Source organism: Vicugna pacos, chromosome 21, assembly GCF_048564905.1.
Source record: "Vicugna pacos chromosome 21, VicPac4, whole genome shotgun sequence".
Lineage (NCBI taxonomy): Eukaryota > Metazoa > Chordata > Mammalia > Artiodactyla > Camelidae > Vicugna > Vicugna pacos.
In genome coordinates this window covers 2,878,232-2,891,396 of record NC_133007.1, presented here as the reverse complement: position 1 = coordinate 2,891,396, position 13,165 = coordinate 2,878,232, and positions in this window count along the sequence as shown.

Below are 13,165 nucleotides of genomic sequence, written 5' to 3'. Positions count from 1 at the left end.
TTTTTTAGATTCCACATAAAAGTTATAGCATATGGTATTTTTCTTTCTTTGTCTGAGTTACTTCACTTAGTATGATAATCTCCAGGTCCATCCATGTTGCTGCAAATGGCATGATTTCATTCCTTTTATGGCTGAGTAGTATTCCATTTTATAAATACACCACATCTTCTTTATCCAGTCATCTGTTGATGGATGTTTAGGTTGCTTCCATGCCCTGATTGTTGTATTTATTGCTACTGTGAACACTCGTGTGCGTGTATCTTTTCAAATTGGTTTCTATGGGTATATTTCCAGGACTGGGATTGCTGGATCATATGGTAAGACTATTATTAGTTTTTTGAAAAATCTCCGAACTGTCCTCCATAGTGGCTGCACCAAACTATGTTCCCACCAGCAGTGTAGGAGGGTTCTCTTTTCTCCATACCCTCTCCAGCATTTATGATTTGTGGACTTTTTAATGATGGCCATTCTGACTGGTGTGAGGTGGTACCTCATGTAGTTTTGATTTGCATTTCTCTGATAATTTGTGATATTAAGAATTTTCTCATGTGCCTATTGGCCATTTGTATGTCTTCATTGGAGACTTGCTTGTTTAGGTCTTTTGCCCATTTTTAGATTGGGTTGTTTTTTGTTGTTATTGAGTTGCGTGAGCCCTTTGTATGTTCTGGGAAGCCTTACTGATAACATGAGCAATCCATTACTGCATATTTTGTGTATGTGTTATAAACTGTATTCATAAAGTAAGCTAGGGAAGAGAAAATGTTATTAAGAAAATCATAAGAGAAAATTCATTTACAGTACCATGCTTTATTAACACCGTAAGTATACTTCACCTGTTTACAGCATGACTAGTCCGTCTGTCAGCCCCTACACCAGTGCCGCTTGTATGATACAAGCCACTGTTGGTGTTAGTTGCAGTGTAGCTCTGCTGAAGTGACCAGGCAAAGGGGGTTTCCTGCTGAGGGCCGTTTACAGTAGAGAGCTGCTTACAATTAGATTTCTTGAAAGATTTTATGTTTGGTTCTACTATTCATAAAAGGAAAGAGGCATTTTAGCTGTGAACACGTCTCTGGAAAATTAATTTTTTCTTAGTCTCTTCAGACTACCTATGATAGGAGTTTCAAATTCAACGTCTCAGTTTTCTCCCAAGTTTCACCTCCCTTGCAGGAAGGAAGATTACTCTGAGACTCCTATTTATAGGTATTTCTTGGACAAGTGTGGGTCCACTGCATACTAGATCTCGGTCAGGGATGGAGAGAAAGTCCAGTTTCACCCCCGACACGTGAGACACTGAAGATAGAGCAGCAGGAGTTTCTGGCTGATTTGTGTAGCTTCTCTAAAGGTGTGTGTCCAGACCCCTCCCTCTCTGACAGTGCCAGCTGACCTCCCTCTGGAGTAGCTTCCCTTCTCTGTGAATGCAGCACAGAGGTGGGGTCCCAGCCTGGGGACGGTGCCGTGGGGCCCACGCTCCCTGAGGGCTCTGTGCATCCCCTGCTGACCCCTCGGTGGAGGACCTGCCATCTGTAGGAATAAATGGAAAATCTCTAGAGGAGAGAAACTGTATTCTTGAAACTTTATAAGGCAGCCTTTTGTATGATATCATTTACTCATGTTAAGGTCAGAACAAGAAATCAATGTGTCTGATTGATTTATTTCACCCTTGAAACCTGCCAGGAAGTGGCTCAGATGACGGTGCTTTGTACCTGGTTAGCGCTGCAGCGTAGGAATCCAGCCAGCTGTGGACCCAGAGGAGTGGAAAATCTGCCGCCCAGGAGAGGTCAATTCAGCTAACTTTCTCTGACATAATGATGGGAAGGTACGCTCCGCTGACCTGTGCACAAGTCTCTGCACTAGCGTGTACACCTGACGAGGGAAGACTCCACCCCAGGAGAGGGTTCTCCAGACCACCTGGGATTGTTGGGAGCACCTCAGGACTAGAGATGCAAGTTCTCATGCCCCTCCCCCGCCTGCTGTTAGAAGCTCTGGAAATGGGGATGGAGATGGGGTGATTTGTGTGTTAATAGAGCCTCCAGGTGGTTCAAAGCACAGTATTCCTGGCACATTGTAGGTGCACAGCCAGTCATAAAGGACTGGAGGGAAGTTAAGTTACAAGCAGTGATGGGCAGTGAGGACCACAGCACATTTCTGTTTCCTCCCTGTGGATGCAAAATCCCGGGGAAAGATATTTCTCTTACAGCAGGAGTTTTTATAATGTCGGTAAGGAATAACTGGCTGATGTTGTAAGAACTGCGGTTTGTTCGACAGGGGAAAGTGCTGCTTAAAATTTCAGAGTCATCATAGCTGAGTCCGACCCATGTCATCACGGTGATCTGCTCGGGGGGAACACATGTGCTTGGTATCTTTTGGTGGTCATTAACTGCTTGTCTCGTGGTTTGTGTGTTATTGGTGGTTCTGAACTCAGCCGTGATTTAATTTGATTTTGTAAATGCGTGTTTTTAACTTTTTAAAAATGTTATGCTGGATTTCTCGAACAGTGGATAGTAAAGTTTATAAAGACTGGTGTGATTCCGGGAGCCGGTGACTTGGCTGGTAGTGGCTGGAGGGCGGTGCTGGCACCTGCGGGTCCGAGAGCCGGCTCGTCTGTGTGTCCCTTCAGCTCCACCAGCGTCATACAAACTACCTTCAGTTTGTGCCATCTTTACTATTTTAATTGCAAGTGGAAGACAAGAGTGCCATGCCTTAAATTCTCCACCTTCAATCCTCAGTTTCCCATTTAAACAGTTGTTTCAACAACACAGTCTGATACCATAATTTTTTAGGAACTGAATTCTTAAGTTACAGTAAAATAGCACATAGTATGCTAACTAGAAAGGACAGTCTAGAAACGTTACTGATGGGAATCTTCAAATGCATTGTAGCCGATGGCGAAACCACGCGCCTTTATGACTTCTGATAGCGTCAGAGACTCCGATTTGTTGAAAGTATCAGGTATTTTTTTAATCATTCCGCTCAGTGAACACAGCTGAGCAGATAGCTCCTACCATCTTCTGTTAGTGGAATCAGGATTTAGACAGTTGAAAATAGATTGTATTTGTATTCCAAGTGGCTCAGGTCTATTCAGAGCCTGCTGTGGACAGGCTCCCGTGGGAAACAGCGAGTGTCAGAAGCCCCTTCTGGCCCCAGGAACGGGCCCAAAATGTGGCAGAATGTGACACTGAGGATTCTGACATCCCACGCCCTGCAGATGGCGGACAGTTCTGCTCTTGTCTCGGGAGGGAAGGTTTACTTACATGTAAGTTCAAGGGTTAGACGTCAGTAAGGAGCACAGCCTACATTGCTCTGGAGTTATGAAACTGTCTGTCTGTGGGTCAGGGTCGTAGAACGCCAGCAATTTCCCGGGGCTTCACCTAGTGTTGTTTTAAAGATCGCTTCACTTTTTTTTTTTTTTTTGAGATACTGTGCTTTATTTCGGCTAATGTGATTAATTCTTTCTGTGGATAACTTTGGGAAGTCTGTGTAATTTCTATGAAGTTCCATTCTGTACCCTGTAAAACTTTTTTTCTAGTTTTTATTTTTATACAGTTTTCAAAGATTGCTTTCCATCTACAGTTATTACCACATATTGGCTCTTCCCCACGTGTACAGTCCATCCTTGGGTCTGTCTTACACCCAATAGTTCATGCCTCCCCCTCCCCCACCTCCATGTTCCCCCTCCCCCCCAGTAACCTCTAGTTTGTTCTCTGTATTTGTGAGTCTGCTTCTTTCCTGTTTTGTTTCCTAGTTTCTTGTATTAATACTTGTATTAATACTTAGGAGTGAAAATTTGAGGGAGATTTTCGACACCTTGAGCATCACCCGTTACATGGCCAGGGTGGCCTTGAGGAGTTGTTTCAGCTCCGAAAAATGCATAGTCCTCTGAGAATAGTTTATCGAATGAGAGGTGCTCAACACACAGGGAACATTTTACGCTACTTAATGGTTAAAGTTCATCTATATGCTATGAAATGGATGTAAATAATTTAGAAAGTGGCCTTGTCCTCATTCTTACAGTGAAATAACTCTTCAGTTATATTTGACCTTGAGTTTCACATATTGCTGGCTTTATTTTAGTGCCCATCCATCACAGTTTTGTGTGTTGAAGAAATAAAAAGATAGTTTAATTTTTAGAAATATTAGCAATGTATTTCAATATTCAACTCCCCTTACTGCCCTGGCCCCCTCCCTTCCCCCCATGCCCTCCCCCCACAACCCCCACTCACCCTAGCCCCGTGCCCCCAGGAGCCCCCACGCCCCCGCAGCCCCCGCACCGCAGCTCCCACTTGTGGCTCTGCCCCGAGGACAGCAGGGTAGCACTTCGGATCAGAACTCCACACCGGTTTGCATGTTAGGTGCTTTGATCCACCTGCTGGCTTTGAAGTCAAGTGCTCATTTCAGCAAGTCCAGGCCTGGGACGTTCACATCACAGGCTTTGTGGCACATCCGGCGGAGGATGCACACCGCGCCTTCCTTCCAGGGTTTTCTGTCTCAGGGCGTCATTTCTGCCACAGGTAGAATTCCGCCCGCCTCGGGGCAGGCGGTTTTGGCCGCTGCAAGCCTGCAGGACGGGAGCGGCCCCCAGTCCTGGCAGGCGTTTCCCTTTCTGCAGGCGTCCGAGACTTTCCCAGGTCAGCGTGGGTGCACCTCTGCTGCTGCCTTCTGAGGAGTTAAGCGATCAAAATTCCCCTTTTCTAGAGCTTGTTACTTGGCAGTTTTAAATGTTAACCAGACAACTGAAGGAGTAGAACATCGGCAGAGGGGTGGTGCTGACACGGTGTGCTGGTGAGGAGGCGCCTACCGCTGCGGCACTGAAGGCTCGGTGTCCACCCGCAACATCTTCGGGGTTCCCGGAGAGCACTGGCGTCTCCTAGTCTGGATGAATTTGAAGAACTGTGGTGAGTGAGTGGTAGGAAACTTGACGGTGATTTGACGCTGGGTTACAACCCAGGTGGCTCCCAGCTTTGTCAGAAGTTTCATGAAAATGTTCACAGAATTCGGGTGATACAAATATTCTCCAAGTTTGGCTGCAAAGCTGGGAATCCGTGAGTCATTGTGTGGTTTGACCCTTGTTAGATACCACTTTTTTCCTTCTGTTTGTTTCATTGCATGTAGAGAAATTTCTGTTTATCTGTCTTTCTTGAAGCTGAGCTAGACAGGGGTGGATGGTGTCTGTATTTTAAAATAATCTGGAGAATTATAACTTCAAGCTGTAAAAAGGTAAACATGATTCATTATAAAAAAAATACATGTAGGATTCGCCTCTTACACTGTGGCTTAATTTCCTCCGGAATTCTTCTGTTTGCTCTAACTTGAGGTAGTTTAGCAGCAGGTAACAAGCACCATCTCGGTTGCTCAGGTGTAAACATCTCATGTTCTTGAAGAGAGCAGCAACGCTGTTTCCCCTCAGAATTTCAGGTTTAGTGTGTACCACTGTCTCATCACAGTTGAACATAAAATCCTTTAAGTTACTAGAGGCACTGAAAGGTTGAGGCGTCAGAAACCGTTAACCGTGTAAGTCACTGGTCTGAAGAAGGATATTTAGTAACCTTTTCCGCAAGCTTCTGTATTCTGAATGTGTGACTCAGCAGATCTTCCAGTTCCTCCCAAAGGTCTACTAGCAGGTAAATGAGTGGTGCCCAGCTTGAAAAAGAAACACATCTTTCTTAGTTCCTCTGTTGTATCACAGTGAAATTTGCAGCACAAGATGACATCCCGGTTTTCCGTCTTGATGTAAATAAATGCTCAGTATTTTTCCTTCTTTCTTTTTTCCCCTGTGTGATCTATTTATGGCTAGTGAGATTAGCTTTTTATGTGTAAATCAGACTTCTCAAATTGTTTACTCATAAGGCACCACTGATCTACTGTTAAAGGATTGATTTGACTTCATGTCTTAAATGATTTAACCAAATTTTATGGACATTTATCTTGGTTGATATTTTAGTGTATACTTATTGGAAAATTCAGATTAGAATCAATTTTCTTTTTAATCACCCATTGTTGCATTTCATAGATATTTATACGTATTCTGCGTTATAAAGTGCACAGCGTTCTGGGGACCAGCAAGCACAGGTGGGCTCATTCAGTGGGGCCCTGAGACCTCCACCCGAAGGTGGCCTCGGGCTCAGGGCCTCTCAGGGCGGAGGTGAGGCTGGTGGGTCTGAGGTCAGCTACTCAGAAAGAAGGGGTTGACCAGCCACCTAGGACAGCCGGGCAGCTGGGGTCAGCGTCTGAGCTGCTCTCAGCCCCTCAGTGGAACCGCTGTAGGGGGGATGCTCCAGGCCCTCCCATCCTGTGCGGTAGGTACTGGGCTCCACAGAAACATTGTAAAAACTGGGACAGAGCTTGGAAAATCTCTAGGGCCCCCGTGGAGGCCAAAGCAAAGACCACCCCCCAGGGTCACTTTCACAGCTGGAGACAGAGGACTCAACATGGAAAACACACTTCATTGAAGTAGATTCACGAGAAAAATCTCAAATTAAGGAAGAGGGTGTGTCAGCAGCTTCAGCTGGAAAGCCACTTCTCTCCTGGAATCTGGAAGTAGCAGCCTGGGGAAGTTTCCATGCAAGGTCATTGTAGTTGTAGTCTGTGAAGTTATGGAAAGAAAACGAGAAAACGGGCAACTGAAATATTTGTAGCTGAAAAAAATGACACTGGAATTTGAATACGTGAACACTTGTTCTATTTTTCTTACACTATTCTGTGCTTAAAACTCTCAGGGAAAAGTGAAACTCAGAAAGCTGAGGAGAGCTGGGTGAGCCGGAGTACCAGATTTAGGACAGAGTCAGAGCTGCGGCTGGTTTTCTATGTTAGATGCGACCACTTGTGAACAGAGGAACCGAGAACTTACAGTCAAGGCTCAGGTTGTTGGAGCCAACATAGCAACGCGCTTTCCCCAAGGCATCGCGGAGCTTTCAATGATGAATCAGCCTTCCTTGCAGGAGTATTTATATTGTATCAAGAAATTCCTCTGGCTGATGAATAAAGGATAAACACTGTTTAAAATCCACAAAAGCATAGCTCTCTAAAGCAGGTAAGTAACAAATTATTCAGGAAATAGTTTCTCGGGAAGGGACCAGTGTAAGTTTCCATACAGATACATGAGAAGTGGAGCCTTGTTTCTCATCACCTATTCCCTTTTGGCCCTTTTTGAATAGTTTGACACAACATTAAAAATCATCTCAGATGTTTAAAAAATACATATAAAGGAATTGTTCTGTTTCTTTAGGTAACTTCTACTTGAATATTATCCTTGAACCTTTTTAAGGAAATGCTGAGGTAACTGGTGACATTAGAAGTATTCTTGGTTTTATAAATTCTGAAAATAGAAGGGACAAGAGTTTCTGGACTTTACAAGTAGTAGTTAATAGCAGTTTTGAGTGTAGGGAGAAAGAATCTCAGTATGGAGGACTTTTAGTTCCATGTGCCCCAGGGTGTAGATGAGTGTAGCCAGTTAGTTCAGAAGCCTTAGCATCCTGTGATTCCTACAGTTTTATAGCTAAATGCATGATGTCATTATTGGTGACGTCTTCTCTTACTTTGTGTCTGTCACCGGGTCTCAGCAGTTTACTCTCCCCTTAGCTCCCCTCCGCCTGTCATCTTTGCTTCTGAAATAAGAACGTTTGTGCAACACCAGTACTTCCCTTAAGACGTGCGTCTTGTGGTGGTGATCAAACCTGATGCTTTCAGATGACTTACAGCCTCAGTGTGGAAATGATTAAGAACAAAACCAGTTCCTCTAAACTTCTGGGCAACCCATCTATCTGACTTTTAAATGTAAGACTGGAATTCCAAACACAACACATACAGCTGTATGATGGAAGTAAATCGCTGGATATGGTAACTTGTGAATGACCTTTTAAATAAAAGAAAACCTTATGTAGTATGTGTATATGTATGTGTGTGTGTATATATATATATATATACATATATATACACACACCCACACACACACACATACATGATGGCAAATAAACAGAAAAACATTCTTATTGTCAATTTGCTTATACAGTGAAAATTCAGATTTGCCATGTTAATGGTAATTCTTCACAGCTCTATTTTTAGGAAGAATAAAACTGTCCAGTTGCGCCCAGAAAAAGGTCAGGATGTTAAAGGAAACAGAGGTATGTGAATAGGACTGTTCTTGACAAATCAGAGTCCAGTGGAGGTGCTGACTGACAAGGACATCACCAAACACCCCCACTTAACAGCCTGGGGGCACAGGAAGGGGAGGATGTTGAATCCCTTATCAGACGTGTATTTATACATTAGTCTGCCTTTTCTAGCCTGCGTCTCATGGTTTCTCAATAACTTGGAGGAGACCTGGAAAACACGTTTATCAAATCTGAGTATCAGACAGTGTCAGAAGAATGGATTCCTCCATGAATGATACAGTGAGACTCAGACTTGTTAAAGTAAGCCACGATACAACTGAGAAGTGACAAGTTTTAAATAAACATAAATCTTTATAAAGACTGTTACATGGAGTCCAGAAATCAAAGAATGAGTGACCTGATTTGAAAGCAGTCCAAGTAAAAAAGCAAACTTACTTTGGTTTCAGGATGCTGGTTGGGGACGGCAGTGTGGCTACTTACAGCTGACGTATTAATGCAGACTTGCTTCCTGGAGCATCCAGATAAAGAGATGCACCCACGGGACAGGGTCGTGGCGGATACCTCTCCCACGTACAGTGAGAACCGATGGGAGGAGCTGAGATATGTAAGTCAGAGAGGTGAGCGTTTTAAAACCGGAGGCTGGCCACATGGAATAGAAATGAGATTTTTAAAGTTCTTGTAAATACAGATCTCCAAGATAGTTTGTATAAAGACTTCGAATTTCCAGCAGGAAGCAGACTGCCCTGCCCGCAGGGGCTTCCCTAGGGCCTTTGGGTGCTCGGTGGACTTTGCATGGAAAGTATTTTTGCGTTGAGAACAGTAGGAGGTGAGGTTGTCCCAAAGCACGGGTGCTATGAAAATGGTTTCTGTCTTTTTAGTAAATAAATAAATGTATTCATACTCTACTTGGTTTAGAAGATTGATAAATCAAAAAGGAAATTTCATTGTTAAAGAGAAATAAAAGTGCATTTAAAATAGTCTGTTTGTCGTAAACATGTAACAACAGTTCAGCCCCGTTTACAAAAAGAGACATAATGTTAGTGAGTAGAAGCGAAGCCTGTCATCTGGCTCATTGTGAAAGCTGCCACTCTTTACAAAGGTGGTCTTTAGACTTATCTGCTAACCTCCGAATAGGGTAAACTGTACTGAAACAGAAATACAAGGGCCTTGATTTCACTGAGCCATACTAACCTGGCATATCCTGTGTGTTCTATAGCAACAGTATCTAATCTAACCCATGATTTTATGTTTGTGGTGAGAGTACATGATTTCTTTAAAACTCTTTGTTTGGAAGTTGGCTTATATTGAAGAAAAAAAAGAGACAGAGCTGGTATAACTTAATTGTCTGAAGTGTCTCACTGAAATTATCCTAAGTAAACATATCCAAGAAATTTTCAATATTTCAGATAAAAATATTTAATGGAGAAACATACTGGATGCATCATCAGTCTCCTGCAGAAATCTCAGAACAGTTCTCCTACTCTTAGAAACAAGATGCATTTCTCTGGGGGGGATCCCAGCCTTTCAGGAAAGGCTGAGTGAAGATAATGGTCACGAGAAATGAGAAACTAGAAGCAGACTTACTACATGATCCAGCAATCCCACTCCTGGGCATATATCTGGAGAAAAATATAATTTGAAAAGATATGTGCACCTCAGTGTTCACAGCAGCACTGTTTCCATTAGTCAAGATATGGAAACAACCCAAATGTCCATCAACAGATGACTGGGTAAAGAAGATGTGATACACACACGTGTGTGCACAATGGAATACTACTCAGCCATAAAAAGTAGAAATAATGCCATTTGCAGCAATGTGGATGAAACGAGATCGTCACACTAAGTGAAGGAAGCCAGAAAGAGAAATAAAAATACCACATGATATAACTTATATGTGGAACCTAAAAAAAAAAAAGACACAAAGAAGTTACCTGCATAACAGAAACAGACTTACAGACATAGAGGACAAACTTGTGGTTACCAGTGGGGAAAGGGGGTGGGAAGGGATAAATTGGGATTTTGAAATCTGCACCCCTTGGGGAGTGATGGAAATGTTAGCTGTCTTGATTGTGGTGGTGATTTCATGGGTGTAGACATCTGTCAAAATTCATCCAAGTGTACATCTGAACTATGTGTCATTTACTGTACAGGAATCATACCACAATAAAGGTGTGGTGTTAAACAATAAAATAAAATAAAATTAGGAAGAGAAATGCCCGCTTCATTGAAATGTATTGTTTGTAAACTCAGCAGTAAGAGCCTCTGCACGTGTGGTAGCACCTTTTCTATCCGCGTTTCCGTTCTCAGTGCATGAAAATGAAAACGGGAGACCAATCCCCTTAGAAATACTTGCTTTGCCCTGTGCGGACGGACGCAGAGCAGTCACTGCCACCATCACAGGGTCCAGGAGGGAGCGTCTCGTCCTGCAATGTGGCTGAGCCTGGATCAGGACAGTCCCTGAGCCTTGGGAGTGCAGTGGGGGGGTCCCGGTGTGGACCTTCAGGTGTCTCCCTGTGAACTGATACGTTACACAATATTATGTAATCCCTGCACGTGGCTGATGATAAGTATCTTCCTTCTCTGGAAATAGTCAAACAAAAAAGTGTGAATCCAAGCTACATTACATTTGGAAATAGATGTGATTTACTGATTGAATCAAAGGAAATTTTGAAAAATTTGGCCAGCCAAAATTATTTACATAGGAAACTATCTAGAAAAAAAATCGTATACTAGTACACTAAATGCGTAAACTAGGACTGATCCTTCTCTGTGTTTTTCAGGTTATAAAGAAGCAAACGATATTCTTTCTGGCCCTATGGTATTTAGACCACAAGTAAGGGAAAGACAATAGCACATATCAACCAACAGTTTTTGAAAATCTGGGGACAGAATACTAAATTTTATACAAAAATTAATTAAGCTTATGATTATTAAGAAAACGGGGGAATGATTAGCTGTTGAGAATTGTACTATTTCTGCATTTTTCTCAAGCATCATGTGTTTTAAATAACAATGCAGATTCAGTGATTTGGGGGAAATTTAAATCTTACATTTATGGACTATTAAAATGTTTTTCTCCAAAAGAAAGATGCTCTGTAATAGATGAAAAGTGTTAGCAGTGTGTTCCGGGAATTCTTCACATGTTCTTCTAGAACGTCTCTTCCATTGGGAGTGGAGTGTGTGCAGGATCATAATTCTGTCTGCTCTGCGGTGGGTGCCAGGTCAGGCACAGGATGTGGGGAGGTGAGGGGAGCGCGCTTGGTTCTAGGTGCTCTGCAGGCGTGCTGCTGTTTGGAGCCCGTGACAAAGCCCAGAGACAAGCTGGCCACAGCGCACGGTCCTAATGTGCTTTTCAGATTTAAAAATGAGGCTCTTTTCACTGTTTTTCCTGTTCTCTCTGAATACTGACCTGAGACCATTTATTTTTCCTGTTGTAAAGGCCACTGGTTATTGAAGGCAGCTCTATTTTACAAAAAGTAATTGGAACATCTCACTTTTAACCATGAACTAAATACGACTTTCAACCAAAGAAGACAAGTACATGGCCCAGTACAAGTGCTTGTTACCACGCCCCGGTTTTGTCCAACTGAGCCGTCCCAGCAGCTCCACCTGCCGGGCAGCGGTCCAGACACTGGGCTCATAACCAGATGAAGCTGGTTCTGGACCCAAGTTCGGCCGCTCGAAAGGCCAGTACTCGAGAGACAAGTGTTGGTGGAAAAGGAAAGGTTGCTTCATTCAGGAGGCCGGCAGCCTGGGGAGAGGGTGCATGAATGTCCTGAGACGGCCTCCGGGGTGCCATCTGGAGGACAGAGGTTTTAAAGGCTGAGCGAGGAGGGGGCCGCGCAGGATGTGAGCAGCTCCTGCATTGGTCAGCCTCGAGGCGACGTTTCAAGCATCCCGTCTTCTGGTTTCAGCTGGTCTGGGGTCTCCGTGCTGGTGGTCAGCACTCCCACCTGGTGGAGGTCTGCTTCCTGTAAGAACAGCCTCGGAAGCTGTGTCAGACCTTCCTCTATGTTTTTCAGGGAACTGGGAGTTCGGTGACTGCCATGTGGCTGCCTTATCGTCTAAACTGCTACCAGTCCTGCCTCCCCAGCAAGTACTCTTTTTTCCACATCTTCACGTGCCCTAATTTCCTGATCATTCACTCTTGAGCGAGCCCTTTGAGTCTCAGGGGAGGCCTGGAGACAAGCTCTTCTACAAGCCAGAGGCAGACGGAGGATGTGGGGGCTGGAGGGCTCTGTTCCGGGAAGGCCGCATGGGGTCCTGCGCATGACACACATATACTGTCTGTGTGAACACACATCTCATAATTGCACCAAATTATCTCCTTTTCAAAGGGCAGGAGGAGGTCTTAGGGAGTAGATGCAGAGTAATTAAAGTACTTGTCAGAGATGGAATATTTAAGAGACTCTCCGTCTAGAATTAGTTAAATGTGACGCTATTACTTTTTTAACAACAGGTAAGTTAACTCCAATTTTCAGTCTTCCTGCTCCAGAAAAAATGCCACTGTTGGTAAAAGTAAGAACTGAATGAAAAGCACTGTCAGAAAGATAAAGTCTGACTGAATGTAGGGTTTGCTGACTACTCTAAGCCTGCATTTCGTTTAAACTGTTTAAGGCGAGCAGACGACAAAACAAAGTCCAGTCATACTTTGGGTTCTTAATTGGCCCAGCAGCATTTTTGGAAGGGTTCGGTTTTGGTCCTAGCCCATTCGTCCTCTGGGCTCTGGAGGCACTGAGGCAGGACGTAGTGCTTTTCTGGTCGAACCGCTTGCTCTGGACCCGACCCTCCTCTGCCCAAACACAGAGGCTGCTGAGGAACCAGGATGCATAGACTGACAGAAGGAGGGGAGAGGACAGCGGCCGAGACAAAGCTCGGATTCCTGCTAGGGGGTGATGCTCCCGGACAGACGGGCGTTCTCAGGAAATCCAGGATAAATATAACTTGAAAAAGCATTTGACCTGGTGAGTCTCAAGCTGAATGTGCCTTTTGATCCAAGTCCATCACCTGAAAATTACCCTCAGCGTATCCTTGGAGAGTCCTCCACAGAAATTTCA